This window comes from Bombina bombina, chromosome 2 (assembly GCF_027579735.1).
Source record: "Bombina bombina isolate aBomBom1 chromosome 2, aBomBom1.pri, whole genome shotgun sequence".
Lineage (NCBI taxonomy): Eukaryota > Metazoa > Chordata > Amphibia > Anura > Bombinatoridae > Bombina > Bombina bombina.
In genome coordinates, this window is record NC_069500.1 from 271325064 (window position 1) to 271344743 (window position 19680).

General features: G+C 40.8%; 1 protein-coding gene and 1 pseudogene across 2 annotated transcripts in view; both read right to left on the reverse strand.

Moving 5' to 3' along the window:
• EPB41L4A (erythrocyte membrane protein band 4.1 like 4A) overlaps positions 1-19680 on the reverse strand; it is a 635814-nt gene that overhangs the window by 244212 nt on the left and 371922 nt on the right. The window lies entirely within an intron of this gene.
• On the reverse strand, positions 10979-11494 carry LOC128648721 (protein Dr1-like; annotated as a pseudogene).

Sequence of the window (19680 nt, forward strand, 5' to 3'; positions counted from 1 at the left end):
AATTTGTATATTTGATATTGTGAAGTTTATAGGGACATGAAACATGAAAAAATTGATAAGTGGTGTTTTGATCGTTACAGTACAATATCGATCGTTTTAGATATCGGAAATCTTGCGTATGTAAACATTAGATACGTCAGCTTTCTAAACGACCAATAATGTATTTCCTTTTTTGGGGGCTTGGCCGTGGGCTTTTAAATTATGCACTTACTACAAGGCTGCGGCGGCAAACTTGAGATCGTAGACGGTGACGTACGGTCACATGATCGGCGCAGCCCGTAAATCCTAGAGTCCAATCATAATGATGAAAAATAAAGGATGGGCATAGGACTGCTATGTGATTGGACAAAACTGTTGAGAATGTTGTACTATAAAGAAAACTTAATAAATGCACTATTATAATATGAATATGATATATACAGAACCTATAAATGATGCCACTTAGGTATAACATGACTTTAACACATAATATGTGCATTTGTACCCAAAGGAACAATACTAACGATATATGTGCCAAATGTGAGCTATGTCAGGAGCTGGGTAAACCTAACGAAATATGTGTCAAATGTGAGCTATGTCAGGAGCTAGGTAAACCTAATATAGGCCAATCACTAGGAATCGACATAAAGAAGTTTCTAAGAATTAACATGAATTTTATTAATTTGTGATACCAGCAATATAAACCCCGGGGTGGAGACTAATAAGTAAAACTACACAACTATCCTAGGTATATATATAAAAAATTTAGTGATAAAAATAATCTAGATAGTGAATTGATGGTATCATGGGATAGTGACATATGATATAGAATGCTAAATGACTATGATGACTAAAAAATAATGTGTACTGGTGTGACCACAATACTACTACTAGTAGAGGCCCTAGAGTGATCTGTGTTTGTGTAGAACTAAATTAGAAGTAATAATCCTGTGTTTGTGTAGAACTAAGTTGGTATAGTGAATGTATGTGAAGTGATATAAATATATAATATAGATGGACATCATTATCACGATATGTATATATAAATAAATCTACAAATCGAAAGTAGACGGTGAACATGAAATATGTGATAAGAATAAACAATGGCAGATATGTATAGTAGGGCAAGTCCAGAGTACAAACAGGCGGATGATAGAATGCTGTAGAAACAGCAATAGAGATAACAAATAATATCAAAAAATTTATTATATTATGATACATATCTGCCATTGTTTATTCTTATCACATATTTCATGTTCACCGTCTACTTTCGATTTGTAGATTTATTTATATATATACATATCATGATAATGACGTCCATCTATATTATATACTTATATCACTTCACATACATTCACTATACCAACTTAGTTCTACACAAACACAGGATCTTTACTTATAATTTAGTTCTACACAAACACAGATCACTCTAGGGCCTCTACTAGTAGTAGTATTGTGGTCATACCAGTACACATTAATTTTTAGTCATCATAGTCATTTAGCATTCTATATCATATATCACTATCCCACGATACCATCAATTCACTATCTAGATTATTTTTATCACTACATTTTTTATATATATACCTAGGATAGTTGTATAGTTTTACTTATTAGTCTCCACCCCGGGGTTTATATTGCTGGTATCACGAATGAATAAAATTCATATTAATTCTTAGAAACTTCTTTATGTCGATTCCTAGTGATTGGCCTATATTAGGTTTACCTAGCTCCTGACATAGCTCACATTTGGCACATATTTCGTTAGTATTGTTCCTTTGGGTACAAATGCACATATTATGTGCTAAAGTCATGTTATACCTAAGTGGCATCATTTATAGGTTCTGTATATATCATATTCATATTATAATAGTGAATTTATTAAGTTTTCATTATAGTACAACATTCTCAACAGTTTTGTCCAATCACATAGCAGTCCTATGCCCATCCTTTATTTTTCATCATTATGATTGGACTCTAGGATTTACGGGCTGCGCCGATCATGTGACCATACGTCACCGTCTACGATCTCAAGTTTGCCTCCGCAGCCTTGTAGTAAGCGCATAATTTAAAAGCCCACGGCCAAGCCCCAAAAAAACAGAATTTATGTTTACCTGATAAATTACTTTCTCCAACGGTGTGTCCGGTCCACGGCGTCATCCTTACTTGTGGGATATTCTCCTCCCCAACAGGAAATGGCAAAGAGCCCAGCAAAGCTGGTCACATGATCCCTCCTAGGCTCCGCCTTCCCCAGTCATTCGACCGACGTAAAGGAGGAATATTTGCATAGGAGAAACCATATGATACCGTGGTGACTGTAGTTAAAGAAAATAAATTATCAGACCTGATTAAAAAAACCAGGGCGGGCCGTGGACCGGACACACCGTTGGAGAAAGTAATTTATCAGGTAAACATAAATTCTGTTTTCTCCAACATAGGTGTGTCCGGTCCACGGCGTCATCCTTACTTGTGGGAACCAATACCAAAGCTTTAGGACACGGATGAAGGGAGGGAGCAAATCAGGTCACCTAGATGGAAGGCACCACGGCTTGCAAAACCTTTCTCCCAAAAATAGCCTCAGAAGAAGCAAAAGTATCAAACTTGTAAAATTTAGTAAAAGTGTGCAGTGAAGACCAAGTCGCTGCCTTACATATCTGATCAACAGAAGCCTCGTTCTTGAAGGCCCATGTGGAAGCCACAGCCCTAGTGGAATGAGCTGTGATTCTTTCAGGAGGCTGCCGTCCGGCAGTCTCGTAAGCCAATCTGATGATGCTTTTAATCCATCCAAATTGTGCAACAAACGTTCCTTCTTTGAAACTGGATTCGGACACAAAGAAGGCACGATTATCTCCTGGTTAATGTTTTTGTTAGAAACAACTTTCGGAAGAAAACCAGGTTTAGTACGTAAAACTACCTTATCTGCATGGAACACCAGATAAGGAGGAGAACACTGCAGAGCAGATAATTCTGAAACTCTTCTAGCAGAAGAAATATCAACGGAATGTAAGGGTTCAAACGGAACCCCTTGAAGAACTGAAAGAACTAAATTGAGACTCCAAGGAGGAGTCAAAGGTTTGTAAACAGGCTTGATTCTAACCAGAGCCTGAACAAAGGCTTGAACATCTGGCACAGCTGCCAGCTTTTTGTGAAGTAACACAGACAAGGCAGAAATCTGTCCCTTCAAGGAACTTGCAGATAATCCTTTTTCCAAACCTTCTTGAAGAAAGGATAGAATCTTAGGAATTTTTACCTTGTCCCAAGGGAATCCTTTAGATTCACACCAACAGATATATTTTTTCCATATTTTGTGGTAAATTCTTCTAGTTACAGGCTTTCTGGCCTGAACAAGAGTATCAATGACAGAATCTGAGAACCCTCGCTTTGATAAGATCAAGCGTTCAATCTCCAAGCAGTCAGTTGGAGTGAGACCAGATTCGGATGTTCGAACGGACCTTGAACAAGAAGGTCTCGTCTCAAAGGTAGCTTCCATGGTGGAGCCGATGACATATTCACCAGGTCTGCATACCAAGTCCTGCGTGGCCACGCAGGAGCTATCAAGATCACCGATGCCCTCTCCTGATTGATCCTGGCTACCAGCCTGGGGATGAGAGGAAACGGCGGGAATACATAAGCTAGTTTGAAGGTCCAAGGTGCTACTAGTGCATCTACTAGAGTCGCCTTGGGATCCCTGGATCTGGACCCGTAGCAAGGAACCTTGAAGTTCTGACGAGAGGCCATCAGATCCATGTCTGGAATGCCCCACAATTGAGTAATTTGGGCAAAGATTTCCGGATGGAGTTCCCACTCCCCCGGATGAAAAGTCTGACGACTCAGAAAATCCGCTTCCCAATTTTCCACTCCTGGGATGTGGATTGCAGACAAGTGGCAGGAGTGAGTCTCCGCCCATTGAATGATTTTGGTCACTTCTTCCATCGCCAGGGAACTCCTTGTTCCCCCCTGATGGTTGATGTACGCAACAGTCGTCATGTTGTCTGATTGAAACCGTATGAACTTGGCCTTTGCTAGCTGAGGCCAAGCCTTGAGAGCATTGAATATCGCTCTCAGTTCCAGAATATTTATCGGGAGAAGAGATTCTTCCCGAGACCAAAGACCCTGAGCTTTCAGGGGTCCCCAGACCGCGCCCCAGCCCACCAGACTGGCGTCGGTCGTGACAATGACCCACTCTGGTCTGCGGAAGCTCATCCCCTGTGACAGGTTGTCCAGGGACAGCCACCAACGGAGTGAATCTCTGGTCCTCTGATCTACTTGTATCGTCGGAGACAAGTCTGTATAGTCCCCATTCCACTGACTGAGCATGCACAGTTGTAATGGTCTTAGATGAATTCGCGCAAAAGGAACTATGTCCATTGCCGCTACCATCAAACCTATTACTTCCATGCACTGCGCTATGGAAGGAAGAGGAACAGAATGAAGTATTTGACAAGAGTTTAGAAGTTTTGATTTTCTGGCCTCTGTCAGAAAAATCCTCATTTCTAAGGAGTCTATTATTGTTCCCAAGAAGGGAACCCTTGTTGACGGAGATAGAGAACTTTTTTCTACGTTCACTTTCCACCCGTGAGATCTGAGAAAGGCCAGGACAATGTCCGTGTGAGCCTTTGCTTGAGGAAGGGACGACGCTTGAATCAGAATGTCGTCCAAGTAAGGTACTACTGCAATGCCCCTTGGTCTTAGCACCGCTAGAAGGGACCCTAGTACCTTTGTGAAAATTCTTGGAGCAGTGGCTAATCCGAACGGAAGTGCCACAAACTGGTAATGCTTGTCCAGGAATGCGAACCTTAGGAACCGATGATGTTCCTTGTGGATAGGAATATGTAGATACGCATCCTTTAAATCCACCGTGGTCATGAATTGACCTTCCTGGATGGAAGGAAGAATTGTTCGAATGGTTTCCATTTTGAACGATGGAACCTTGAGAAACTTGTTTAGGATCTTGAGATCTAAGATTGGTCTGAATGTTCCCTCTTTTTTGGGAACTACGAACAGATTGGAGTAGAACCCCATCCCTTGTTCTCCTAATGGAACAGGATGAATCACTCCCATTTTTAACAGGTCTTCTACACAATGTAAGAATGCCTGTTTTTTTATGTGGTCTGAAGACAATTGAGACCTGTGGAACCTCCCCCTTGGGGGAGGCCCCTTGAATTCCAGAAGATAACCTTGGGAGACTATTTCTAGTGCCCAAGGATCCAGAACATCTCTTGCCCAAGCCTGAGCGAAGAGAGAGAGTCTGCCCCCCACCAGATCCGGTCCCGGATCGGGGGCCAACATCTCATGCTGTCTTGGTAGTAGTGGCAGGTTTCTTGGCCTGCTTTCCTTTGTTCCAGCCTTGCATTGGTCTCCAGGCTGGCTTGGCTTGAGAAGTATTACCCTCTTGCTTAGAGGACGTAGCACTTGGGGCTGGTCCGTTTCTGCGAAAGGGACGAAAATTAGGTTTATTTTTGGCCTTGAAAGACCTATCCTGAGGAAGGGCGTGGCCCTTGCCCCCAGTGATATCAGAGATAATCTCTTTCAAGTCAGGGCCAAACAGCGTTTTCCCCTTGAAAGGAATGTTAAGCAATTTGTTCTTGGAAGACGCATCCGCTGACCAAGATTTTAGCCAAAGCGCTCTGCGCGCCACAATAGCAAAACCAGAATTTTTCGCCGCTAACCTAGCCAATTGCAAAGTGGCGTCTAGGGTGAAAGAATTAGCCAATTTGAGAGCATGAATTCTGTCCATAATCTCCTCATAAGAAGAAGAATTATTATTGAGCGCCTTTTCTAGTTCATCGAACCAGAAACACGCTGCTGTAGTGACAGGAACAATGCATGAAATTGGTTGTAGAAGGTAACCTTGCTGAACAAACATCTTTTTAAGCAAACCTTCTAATTTTTTATCCATAGGATCTTTGAAAGCACAACTATCTTCTATAGGTATAGTGGTGCGTTTGTTTAGAGTAGAAACCGCCCCCTCGACCTTGGGGACTGTCTGCCATAAGTCCTTTCTGGGGTCGACCATAGGAAACAATTTTTTAAATATGGGGGGAGGGACGAAAGGTATACCGGGCCTTTCCCATTCTTTATTTACAATGTCCGCCACCCGCTTGGGTATAGGAAAAGCTTCGGGGGGCCCCGGGACCTCTAGGAACTTGTCCATTTTACATAGTTTCTCTGGAATGACCAAATTCTCACAATCATCCAGAGTAGATAACACCTCCTTAAGCAGAGCGCGGAGATGTTCCAATTTAAATTTAAATGTAATCACATCAGGTTCAGCATGTTGAGAAATTTTCCCTGAATCTGAAATTTCTCCCTCAGACAAAACCTCTCTGGCCCCCTCAGACTGGTGTAGGGGCACTTCAGAACCAATATCATCAGCGTCCTCATGCTCTTCAGTATTTTCTAAAACAGAGCAGTCGCGCTTTCGCTGATAAGTGGGCATTTTGGCTAAAATGTTTTTGATAGAATTATCCATTACAGCCGTTAATTGTTGCATAGTAAGGAGTATTGGCGCACTAGATGTACTAGGGGCCTCCTGTGTGGGCAAGACTGGTGTAGACGAAGGAGGGGATGATGCAGTACCATGCTTACTCCCCTCACTTGAGGAATCATCTTGGGCATCATTTTCTCTAAATTTTGTGTCACATAAATCACATCTATTTAAATGAGAAGGAACCTTGGCTTCCCCACATTCAGAACACAGTCTATCTGGTAGTTCAGACATGTTAAACAGGCATAAACTTGATAACAAAGTACAAAAAACGTTTTAAAATAAACCGTTACTGTCACTTTAAATTTTAAACTGAACACACTTTATTACTGCAATTGTGAAAAAGTATGAAGGAATTGTTCAAAATTCACCAAAATTTCACCACAGTGTCTTAAAGCCTTAAAAGTATTGCACACCAAATTTGGAAGCTTTAACCCTTAAAATAACGGAACCGGAGCCGTTTTTATATTTAACCCCTTTACAGTCCCTGGTATCTGCTTTGCTGAGACCCAACCAAGCCCAAAGGGGAATACGATACCAAATGACGCCTTCAGAAAGTCTTTTCTATGTATCAGAGCTCCTCACACATGCATCTGCATGTCATGCTTCCCAAAAACAAGTGCGCAATAGAGGCGCGAAAATGAGACTCTGCCTATGATTAGGGAAAGCCCCTAGAGAATAAGGTGTCCAATACAGTGCCTGCCGGTTATTTTACATAATTCCCAAGATTAAAATAATTCCTCAAGGCTATGGAGTATAAAATATGCTTATATATCAATCGATTTAGCCCAGAAAATGTCTACAGTCTTAAAAGCCCTTGTGAAGCCCTTTTTTTTTTTCTTTCTGTAATAAAAATGGCTTACCGGATCCCATAGGGAAAATGACAGCTTCCAGCATTACATCGTCGTTAGAATGTGTCATACCTCAAGCAGCAAAAGTCTGCTCACTGTTCCCCCAACTGAAGTTAATTCCTCTCAACAGTCCTGTGTGGAAACAGCCATCGATTTTAGTAATGGTTGCTAAAATCATTTTCCTCTTACAAACAGAAATCTTCATCTCTTTTCTGTTTCAGAGTAAATAGTACATACCAGCACTATTTTAAAATAACAAACTCTTGATTGAATAATAAAAACTACAGTTAAACACTAAAAAACTCTAAGCCATCTCCGTGGAGATGTTGCCTGTACAACGGCAAAGAGAATGACTGGGGAAGGCGGAGCCTAGGAGGGATCATGTGACCAGCTTTGCTGGGCTCTTTGCCATTTCCTGTTGGGGAGGAGAATATCCCACAAGTAAGGATGACGCCGTGGACCGGACACACCTATGTTGGAGAAAGGAAATACATCATTGGTCGTTTAGAAAGCTGACGTATCTAATGTTTACATACGCAAGATTTCCGATATCTAAAACGATCGATATTGTACTGTTACGATCAAAACACCACTTATCAATTTTTTCATGTTTCATGTCCCTATAACCTTCACAATATCAAATATACACATTTTAAATTATGTTTTTTAAGGTAACGTTATATATCTATACTGCAACAACTGGGTTTCTAGGGCAAGGAAGGATCCCATTGGTTTATTCATGTTAAGGAAGGGGAGGGTTCATTTGAACATGTGGTTACTGAGCCCTATTTAAAAGGGCATTTGTGCACATACAGCGCATACAAGCCTGAGGAAACGGGGTGTCCCAGAGAAACGCGTCGCTGCTATACTCTGCACTTTATTAGGAGAGCTATTTTCACACACCCAGCTTTAAACTTGTTATATTTTTGGTATTTTTATTTTGTATAAATAAAAAACTGATTTTAACTTTTATATAAGTCTGGTGGTTGTTGTGATAGACTCCTTATCAGTAACCCAAGGGTACCATAGCCCTTCTCCTTATATCCATCCTCCAGTTCCAGCCTCTGTGAGCCATCGCCATTGGGATTGATGTTCCGGTGATTCGGTACCATTGGATTCCAGTGCTGTCTGTATCTGGTGGAAACCTCTTTTTTCATTCAATTGTATGTTGATATTTGTTTTTTGAGGATGGATTATATACATGAATGTATTGGGAGTTCAATCCAGGCGTGTCCATAGAAGTACTAACCAATGTACTCTGGCTCTTCATTTAGTAGTAGCCTATCAGGGTTAAGGGACTATCCCTTTGTTTTCATTCAATTGTATGTTGATATTTGTTTTTTGAGGATGGATTATATACATGAATGTATTGGGAGTTCAATCGAAACTTTGATCTTGATTATATAGAAACTAGATGTCTCTAAATGTATATGACAGAGCGATCGCGGATCCACAATAGTATGCTATAAAAGAAGAAAGCGGGATTTGCACCCTGCAGATGGAGAAAAGGATACACGTCCCATATTACATTTAGAGTTGTATATTCTGGTCATTGTATTTTGTGATATATATCACTAACGCACACAATGTGATTTGGTCATATACACATTCCCACTTGCAGGATTGGATATTTAAAATAGGAGCCATTTACACAATAGGGCTTTAACTTACACACCCCTACCAATGAAATGACGACCGGTCTTCTTGCTAAATCAATCAGGAACAAGATATGAGGTTGACACCTCTATCTCTAATACACTACGGATTATCGTGGAATATGTATATACAAGCGCAGAAATGATCGTAGGTGAATTTATGATTTCGATCTTTCGATTCTCCTATTTCATGAATGTGTACCCACAATACAGCAATAAGTGGACTTACTACAGACACGGACATTCTGTGATACATTACACTTAATACAAGGGAGGTGGGACTGTGTGACACAACACCCTGATTGGTGCATTACAGGGGTGTGTCAAGAAAAGGCGTTTGTTTTAGGGGTTCTTTCAACCCACCGGGTCCCTTGTAACTCAGGGACTCTACCTGTCCTTTTATCAAGCCACACGTACCAATTCTCTGCCTTGGGGTTTTGCTCCTGTCACCTGAAGCCGACGTATCCAGCTATCGGCCAGGAATACAGGGGGGCTTATACCACAGGGCTTTGGTACGTTCCTTGGCTTAGTTTATTAGGTTGTTTTTATCTCATTATCTATCTTTGCATGGTATTGTGTGTAGGGGAATGTGTGATCCCCACTTATTTTTTAAATTTACCAAATAAACTTCTATTGTTTTTATTACCCATTATTATAACCTCATCCACTGTTTAGATACATGCTGTCACTTTAATAGGAATGTGAGTGCTACAAATCCCTCTTTTTGTCCCCTCTTTTCCCTACCCTTTACTGTAATTAAAGTACCAGGGGCAGCACCAAGGTTATCAATACCTTTTGTAATTCCTTATTTAATAAGCACTGTGCCAGTTTCTTGTTCTCTATTTTCTAGGAGACCTCTTTGCGTCAGCCAGCTGGTTTGCTGCAGAATACCAGCCCGCTTCTACTGGCACAACAGAGTGCCATCGCCTTTTTGAGTACCCTGTGTTTGTGCATATTTGGATTATATGGGTTCTTATTGATCTACACATGTGGCGCCTTTGTCCTTGTTTTTGTCTTTTTATCACAGAAGTTTATCATCCATTCGGGTGAAGACAAAGAGCTGCCGACCAAATTCTTGGACATTTGAGGAGATCTGTTGGACTTTTATTTACATTTCCTTTGGCTGGTTATTATATCAGTGTATTTTTATATATTATATATTTTGTGTGTGTATATATATATATATATATATATATATATATATATATTATTATTATTATTATTATTTTTTTATATACATTTATTCCTTTTACGTCACTAGGGTGTATATAGATATTTGCCATAGCGCCTCCTATAGGAGCTTAGTGACTCCCAGTAGTCACTGACACTCCTTGTGTTTTAGTAGTCTTGTTTAACACTGTTTACTGATCAAGTAAATGACTCATTGCTAATATAAAATTTTCATAGAGACCATTAAAATTCTTCTACTTATGATATTGAACCTGAAATTGTTGACAGTTCAAAAGGACAATTTACATACATCAACATAAAGCATACAACAGCGAAGACATCCCTAGAATACCAATCAGTGCACCAAAATGCATAAAAAAATGTACAAGTAAGCATTTCTTCATGGTTTGTGCATGTGAAAAATATTTGTAAAAGTGAGTAGAAACACAGCAGGCAACGTTTAAAGGGACACTGTAACCACATTTTTTATTTCGTGATTCGTGCAATTTTAAGCAACTTTCTAATTAACTCCTATTATCAAATTTTCTTTATTCTCCTGGTATGTTTATTTGAAAAGCAAGAATGTAAGTTTAGATGTCGGCCCATTTTGGTAAACAACCTGGGTTGTCTTTGCTGATTGGACAGCAGCAATAAAAAAGTGCTGTCCATGGTTCTGAATCAAAACTTTACTGGCTCCTTAGCTTAGATGTCTTATTTTTCAAATAAAGATAGCAAGAGAACAAAGAAAAATTTCTAATAGAAGTAAATTAGAAAGTTGCTTATAATTACATGCTCTATCTGAATCATGAAAGAAAAAATTTGTTTTCAGTATCCCTTTAAATATCATAGTCATCCTTATGCTGAGAGGAGCCTGCCTGGTTGGATGCACTGGCAGAGGCAGCTGCAAGCTGTGCTTGCTGCATTTGTAGCCACTCTTGTTGGGCTAGTTCTGTTTGCTGCTGTCTGGCTTTTGCAAATAATTCTTGCTGTTGCCGTAGAAGCTCTTCTTCTGAAATTCCAAGATTTTCTAGACGATAACTCGCTTTTCTTCTCGATAATGCTACATTTTTGCATTTGTGTAAGACTTATTTTACCTCGCTGATGTAGGAGCCAAAGCCCAAACTCTCTAAGGCCTGTATTACATGCTCGGGGGAGATTGTCTTTTTCTCGGACTTGTTGCAGATCTCGTTGGCTTCTGAGGAGATAAGGTGAATAAACTCGGTGCAGCAGTTCACCACCAGCTACCGGGCATCATTAGCCACCCTGACATTGGGCAGAGTTTCTTTAATCATCTTAATAATTGCAGCCCTGGGGATAGTAAAATCATCATTGTTCCCGGAAGAAGAAGCCATTGTCTCTGTAACAGAGACTAGAAACGTGGGGCCTGGATATGTTCAATAATAGAGAAAAATATGAATTAAATAAAAAACACCTCATCGATAAAAACAAGGCAAATGACTCAATGGGATGCTTTAAAAAAAAAAATACTGGGGCAAAAAACGCCGTCCGCGGCTCCCCGGCCTTCCTTAATCCATCGTCAGGCTCCTTCACCAACAGCACAAAACCAAGGGGAGGCGGGTATTTAAAATCCAAAAGGAAAAAAAAACAATAAGGAATTATTATTCCGGTTTAGAAGAACATCCCGGCGGAGCTACCGGTCATGAGCGGTGGAGCTCATTGTCCCGTCCCGCCGGAAGCGGCGTCTGAGGGAACGTGGCGCACTGGGATTTAATTATAATTTTATTATACCGAAGCTTCATGTCTGTAGAAATTGTATTTATTCACTGGGCTATATATATATATCTGTATTTACTTGAATTAACTCTGTACATCTTTCCATTGGAATGGATATTTAAGTACTATTGTTACCAATAATTATAAGATATTGCCTGATTATACCTGTTGTTCCCCATATATATATATCCCCTTCCTATCTGTTTTGCTAAGATTACTATTTTTTCGAATGTAGACTACACACTAAATACATATGAATACTATGTGTGGACTAAGTTCTATAACACATATTGATTGCATAGTGGTACATCTATATCTGTATTTATAGTCAAGTTAGAATGCTAAGTAATATGTCTCACAAATTTGTTAATCTATCGACACACCCATATCTTTGATAACTTTGATGGGATGTTTTCTGTCCAATAGACAATGAGTACTGCTTTTAAATCTCCAGGTGCAGGTGTATTGGATAGCTACGTTTACAGCCTACAGCCGAAACTTGTCAGCACTCTAATACTCACTGTAGTGAGTGTTGCATTTCTTTGCTACAGACCTCCTGAGGTCCTTTTACCATGTTTTGGAATTACAAATAAAGGAACCTTTTATTCAACTTCCCTGACTACAATACACTTCTTCTTTTTTGCCTATATATATATATATATATTCTTAGAACATATTCTCCTATGTGAAGAACATTGGAATTTGATATATTTACAGTAAATACATAGTTAAACACTTTATTGGATATTTAAATATATATAAAATATATTTTTACATGTTTTCAGCTATTTGACTGCAAAGGGCTACAATGCACTTATATAAATGGCTATATGTGTATACATATATACATATAAAAATAAATAAAGATAAATAAAGATATTCTCATTGAGAAAAGAGCGTTGTGCCGTGGACGGCCGGAGGCGCTGAAAGTCCAGCTTATTTTTAGTGATGGTAAATGTTATCATTTTTTTAAACGCTCGGATTTACCATCATTCATAACATTTATATAAAGATTGTAGCAAATTATGCTCTTCAGTAAGTTCAGCAAAATATACTAAGAAAAAGGTAAATTTGAGAGCAGAAGTAAACTGTTTTTTCTTTAACTGTAAATTCTGTCAGACAATGAAAGATTAATTTGACTTCCATGCCCAATTATAAAACACAACCATTCTAGTCTCATCAGAGGCACTCTGTAAACACCTGTTACCTAGTATAAATCTATAAAAAAATAATTAAAAATGATAGAAGGTATTTAAAAATTATGTTTTCCCTCTTAAATTAACCATTAAATACAATAGAACTGAATATTCAACAAAGGCATAACACAAAGACAATGCAATAGCAATAGATTCCCCCCACAACAAATTGTATAATTCCATTCCATTTTCCAGCTCCACTAAATCAAGTGACAGTCACATCTGTGCAAATCCAGATCATTGTGTGTTACACTTTCACAAGAAGAAATCCGGCACCAAAAAGAGACAAATGCTGCAATCGGCAACCATTTTTGCCATTTGTGGTTACCTAAAACCAACTTGTGCACATGCTCAGTAGGAACTGCTGCCTGTAATGCTCGTGGGATATTCCTCTATCAAACCAAACTTGGCCAGTAGTCTTCTTATCCCAGCGTCAAGTGGAGTGATAGGAAATATCCCAGAGCAGAGAAAGTTTGTAAAATGAGGTAAGCAGTACTCACAGTAGGCAGGGCAGTCCTTAGCGGCAATAGGAAGGAAATCCGGCAGAATTGAAGTTCAGGGGTAAACCAATAGAAGAACCAGGAACAGGCCGGAGTCAGCAACAAATTGAAATCCAACAGTATAACAGTTTAGGGGTAAACCAATAGAATGGTAGGACAAGCAGAGTTCAGCAACAGTATATCAAGCCAGCAGTTTAGGGGTTAGCAGGCAGAGTGGTCAGACAAGCAGAGTTCAGCAACAGTATATCAATCCAGCAGTTTAGGGGTTAGCAGGCAGAGTGGTCAGACAAGCAGAGTTCAGCAACAGTATATCAATCCAGCAGTTTAGGGGTTAACAGGCAGAGTGGTCAGACAAGCAGAGGTCAGTAACAATATAACAGTCCAGCATATAGCAACAATAACACCCAGAAGAACACTAAGTAACACCTATACTTTTGCAGTGGATGTAAGCACTGCAGGTACTTACATAGGCGCCGATTTGCGCCAAGGAGGACACACAGGTGTACACAGGAGCGGCATCCAGGATGGAGAGGCAGCGTGTGGCGATGACGTCATCGCCGCACGCCCTGAAGCACCGCCTACATCTATGGCAACGGCCATAGCAACAAGTCACCACCGCCACGTCTATGGCAACAGCCATAGCGAGCTGCGGTGCGGTGGCGTGACATAGCCACCTTCCTAGGGATTAGCTCCGGGAATCAAACACGGCTTGGAGGGATGAGCAGCATGAAACCTGGAGACCTTAGAAGGAGCATGCACATCAAGGGGAGGAATCCAGGAACGATCTGCCACAGAGTAACCCTTCCACTGCACAAGGTACTGCAGTTGTCTAGTTGCCTACGCCTGTATCTGGAATCCAGGATCTTAATAACCTCGTACTCAAGTTCACCATGAATTAAGAGAGGAGGAGGAGGAGGTCTGAGTCGAGTATATCTGTTCTTGATGTAGGGCTTGAGCAGTGAGATGTGGAAGACTGGGTGTATACGCAGGGTTCTGGGCAAGGCCACTTTGAAGGCAACAGGAGACAGTCTTTTAAGGACCTTGTAAGGGCCGATAAACCTAGGCCCTAGTTTGTAACTGGGTTGACGTAGACGAATATGTCGAGTAGAGACCCAAACACGTTCACCTACTGAAAAGGCATGAACAGAAGCTCTATGATGATCAGCATACCTCTTGTATCTGGAGACAGCTGAACGTAACTGAGAGCGAATACAGTGCCAAAGAGTAGTGAGATTAGTGACATGTTGGTTTGCAGCGGGGACCCCTGTGGACTGAGCAGAAAGAGGAAAGACACAAGGTTGGTAACCTACTGCGGCTTGAAATGGAGAACATCGTAGAGAAGAGTGCCAATGGGTAATCTTTGCCAGCTCAGCTAGGGGTAACAATTCAGACCAGTTGGTATAGAGAGAATTAACAAATGTTGTGAGATAGGCTTCGAGATCTTGATTCACTCTCTCATTTAGTCCATTAGTCTGAGCATGGTATCAAGAAGACAAGGAAACAGTGGTTCCAATCAACTTGCAAAAGGCTTTCCAAAAAGTAGACATGAATTGTGGAACTCTGTCGGAAACAATATTCACGGGAATGCCTTGTACCACATGTAAGAAAAAAAGAGATGATAATTCTTGGGCAGATGGCAGTTTCTTTAAGTGTACAAAATGAGCCATTCTGGAAAATCGATCCACTACAACCCAGATAACTGTATGATGGTCAGAAGGAGGGAGATCCATAATAAAATCCATTGTTATGTGTGTCCAAGGTTGTTTGACAATGGACAATGATTTGAGTAAGCCAGGAGGCAAGGATCAGGGAGTCTTATTGGCAGCACAAGTCGTGCAGGCTTTCACATAATCCTGAGCATCAGACTTCATGGTAGGCCACCATACATGTTGGGAAAGAAGCTTGAAAGTTCTTGTCAAACCAGGATGTCCTGACAGTTTATTATCATGAGCCCAGGATAGCACAGGGGTGTGTAAGTTTAGAGGTACAAAGAAGACATCAGGAGCCGTGGGGGCTTCAGGAGGCTTTCTAGACTGGGCACATTGCAGTCTTTAAAGAAGAGAGGTGTTAAGTTGAGCAACCACACAGGAGGGGGGTATGATATGTTTAATAGAAGCTTCAGAAGAATCACTAGACTGAGGAAGCTGACAGGAAAGGGCGTCAGCCTTTTTATTTTTGGTCCCAGGAAGATAAGAGACCACAAAGTTAAAATGGGAAAAGAACAAGGCCCACCTGGCCTGTCGAGGAGAATATATCATCCAGGTAGATGATGACAATGCGATTGAGGTCACGGAAGACATCATTGACAAATACTTGAAAGACTGCAGGGGCATTACACAGCCCAAAGGGCATTACGAGGTATTCATAATGCCCTGATCTCGTGTTGAAGGCAGTCTTTCATTCATGCCCTGGGAAGATACGGGTAAGATTGTACGCCCCACGTAGGTCCAACTTGGTAAAGTAGCGAGCATTCTGAAGTGATCAAAGGAATGGGACAGCGATTCTTGATAGTGATGTTGCTTAGGGCTGTGTTGTCAATAAAGGGTCTGAGCCCACTGTCCTTCTTACTGACAAAAAAGAAGCTAGCCCCGGCAGGAGTAGAGGAAGGGCGAATAAAGCCTTTAGCTAGGTTTTCTTGAATATAGTCCTCCATAGACTTGTTTTCAGCTTTGGAGAGTGGATCCTCCCTTTAGGAAGTGGGGCTCCAGGAAAGAGGTTTATTTTGCAGTTGTAAGGACAGTGGGGTGGCAGCACATCAGCTGCTTTCTTTTCAAAGACGTCTGTGAAATCTGAATATACTGAGGGAAGGCTTGAAGGGGTCTGTAGACTGGCTATGGGAATGCAGAGCAGAGAAGTAACCTTAGCAAGGCAGGAGTGGAAGCAGGATCTACCCCAGGAGGCCAACTGTCCCTTAGCCCAGTCGAACTGTGGATTGTGTATATGAAGCCAAGAAAGACCAAGGATGACAGGTTGTGCTGGAGAATGAATGACATTGAACTGCAACTGTTTAGTATGAAGGACTCCCACAGTCAGGGTTAGGGGTGCACTCCCCTGATCCAAGGGGAGTGCCATCCAGAGGAGTTATCTTGAGACATTGATTTTTCTGCAGAAGAGGTAAGCCTGACTGAATCATAAAACGGTAATCAAGAAAATTTCCAGCTGCCCTTGAATCAATAAAGGCTTGAGCATGGACAGAATTCTGATGGAAGGTCAGGGTAACAGGTACCAGAATCCGAGAGGAGTGAGGGGATTTAGTAGTGACCACACTTAGAGGTACCCCCATATTATCCTCTATTATCCTTGGCTTTTTCCATCAGAATTTTACAGTTCTTAAGCTGGTGTGAGTTAGAACCACAATAGAAACATAGTATCAATCTCCTTCTTCTCTGTCTTTCGGATTCAGAGGGCTTGAGGGAGGAGAGATCCATGGGTTCCTCTACAGAGGCAACTGGAAGTGCTGAAGGGGTAGAGGATAGTCTAGATTAGAAACCGGACAAGTAAGAGGATGAGAGGGAAGTATTCTACGAGTTCTGTCTCTCTCAGTTTGTCTCTCCTGGAAGCGAGAATCTAGACTGATACAAAGTGATATAAATTCATCAAGTGAAGAAGGAACATCCCGATAAGTAAGTTCGTCCTTGATGCATTCATGCAAACCTCTCCTAAACGCCGCCTTGAGGGCACTGCCGTCCCAACTCGTCTCAAGTGTCAAGGTGCGAAACTCAATGGCATATTGTGCCACAGTGCTATTGCTCTGACGCAGATCCAAGAGAGAGTATTCTGCAGCAATAGCACGGCCAGAAGTCCCAAACACAGACGATAATGCAGTAAGCAAAGCATCAGCATCGTTCAGGAGTTGAGCGCTCTGTTCCAAAAGGGGAGAGACCCAGGCCAGGGCCTTGTCTTTCAATAAAAAAATGATAAAGGTGACCTTTGACGTATGAGACTGGAAGGTGTGAGGATCATTGCGAAAGTGCATCCTGCACTGGTTAAGAAAACCCCTACAGTCAGTAGTACCATCGTACTTATCAGGCACATGTATCCAGGGTATGTTTCCAGAAGCGGGGGAAGAGGATGCAGCACTGGCAGCTGGGACTGGCATGCGCAACAACAGTATTCTTTTCTGCAACCAATGAGAAGAGCATAGCGGATACAGCCTCTAGTTTAGAGTCCACATTCTGCAAGTGTACGGTATGGGTTCCCAGCATCTGTCCCTGAAGATGGACTGCTCTTGCAACCTCATTTGGATCCATGGCCCATGTATAATGTAATGCTGGTGGGATATTCCTCTATCAAACCAAACTTGGCCAGTAGTCTTCTTACATTTATTCTATTTTCACTACTTTAATACATATTAGATTTCTTTAAAAAATTGGATGTATGTATATATAGGGTTTGATAAAAATGTATTTTTATTTTATTTTTATCAAACCCTATATATATATACATCCAATTTTTTTTAAAGAAATCTAATATAAATTAAAGTATTAAAGTAGTGAAAATAGAATAAATGTTTTCTGTTACTAATCCCAATGATTAACAATATAGGTACATTGACAATAAAGGAGCAAAAATAAATAATTTCTCCTTAAGAGTGATCCACCTTTAGAATGAAAGCTACACAGGTGTCAAAAGAAATTTACGAGCAAACTTGTAACCAATCAAAGCACACTATGATCTTTAAAAGTTTGGAAGTGAGCAGGAGATACATTCTTGATAAAGCCCAGGAGGGTGAAACGCATTGAATGGGATCTGCCACACTTTGTTGAATATTCTGCTGAAAGATTGTCACAAAGCTTTGTGACTCTGCAGTTTGAAGTCCGTTTTTGTATGAAGAACCCGACGGAGTGGATTGCCACTTCCAAATCTAAAGAACGAAATCCTCTATCTCCACAAAAACCGAGGAGGCTCTAATACCGAGGAGGCTCAGGTGAAATAATTCATTTGGGTAAAAGGATAACCGCATTGCCGAGACGGAACATGAACTCTGACCTCTGAAACAAAGAGAGGAATCAGATGACTCATTACGTCATCGGGATCGAGCAGTCTGTGAATCCCTCACAGTGAACAAGGACCAGCAGTTGCAACCGAGACACAAATAAGGTACCTCTTTTTTCATTTCCTACTAAGGATATATATATATATGAAGCATACAAAGGTGTTAAATAACACTTCATAAAAGAGACACTAACCTCCACAATTGTCTGGCTTCAAAAATAGCTGCCAGTTGGATTCCAAAGCAGGGATAACGACTATTACTGTGCTTAAATTCAACTTTTAGACAAAGCATTCAAAAACTGAAAATTCATCCGTTTTTAGGAGAATGGATACTTTGTAGTATTGTCATTACCAAAAAGAAACATTTAAAGATTTTCTTACATTGTGTTAAGTTCACTTAAAATAAGATAGGAAAACTGTTTGACCATAGGATTTGCAAAGATCGTAATATACCCTAAATATATCAGTTTGGGAAACGGATCTCTTGATTATCTGTTGTGTAAATTAATATCTGTATTTAAAGCCTTAGTAATTTATGAAGATTTACTCTATATATTTTTAGCCAGTATTTTATTTGTTTATTTCAAATAGGGAGACGTCCCTTAATTTTAAAGAGATGTATTGTTTCAATGTGATTATAGATTTTATATTAAATAAATATTATTGTTTAAAATACAATTAGTTATATTGGCTTCATCATTTCCAAGCTTTCTTTAGCGCTGCTAAATTTTCTCAATTTTTGTGTTAACAGGCAGAATGGTCAGACAAGCAGAGGTCAGTAACAATATAACAGTCCAGCATACAGCAACAATAACACCCAGGATAACACTAAGTAACACCTATACTTGGGCAGTGCATGTAAGCACTGCAGGTACTTACATAGGCGCCGATTCGCGCCAAGGAGGACACGCAGGTGTACACAGGAGCGGCACCCAGGATGGAGAGGCAGCGTGTGGCGATGACGTCATCGCCGCACGCTCTGAAGCACGCCTGCATCTATGGCAACGGCCATAGCAACAAGTCACCACTGCCGTGTCTATGGCAACAGCCATAGCGAGTAGCGGCGCGGCGGCAGCGTGACACTGCCTCAGAAAGTGTGCACATAAAAAGACT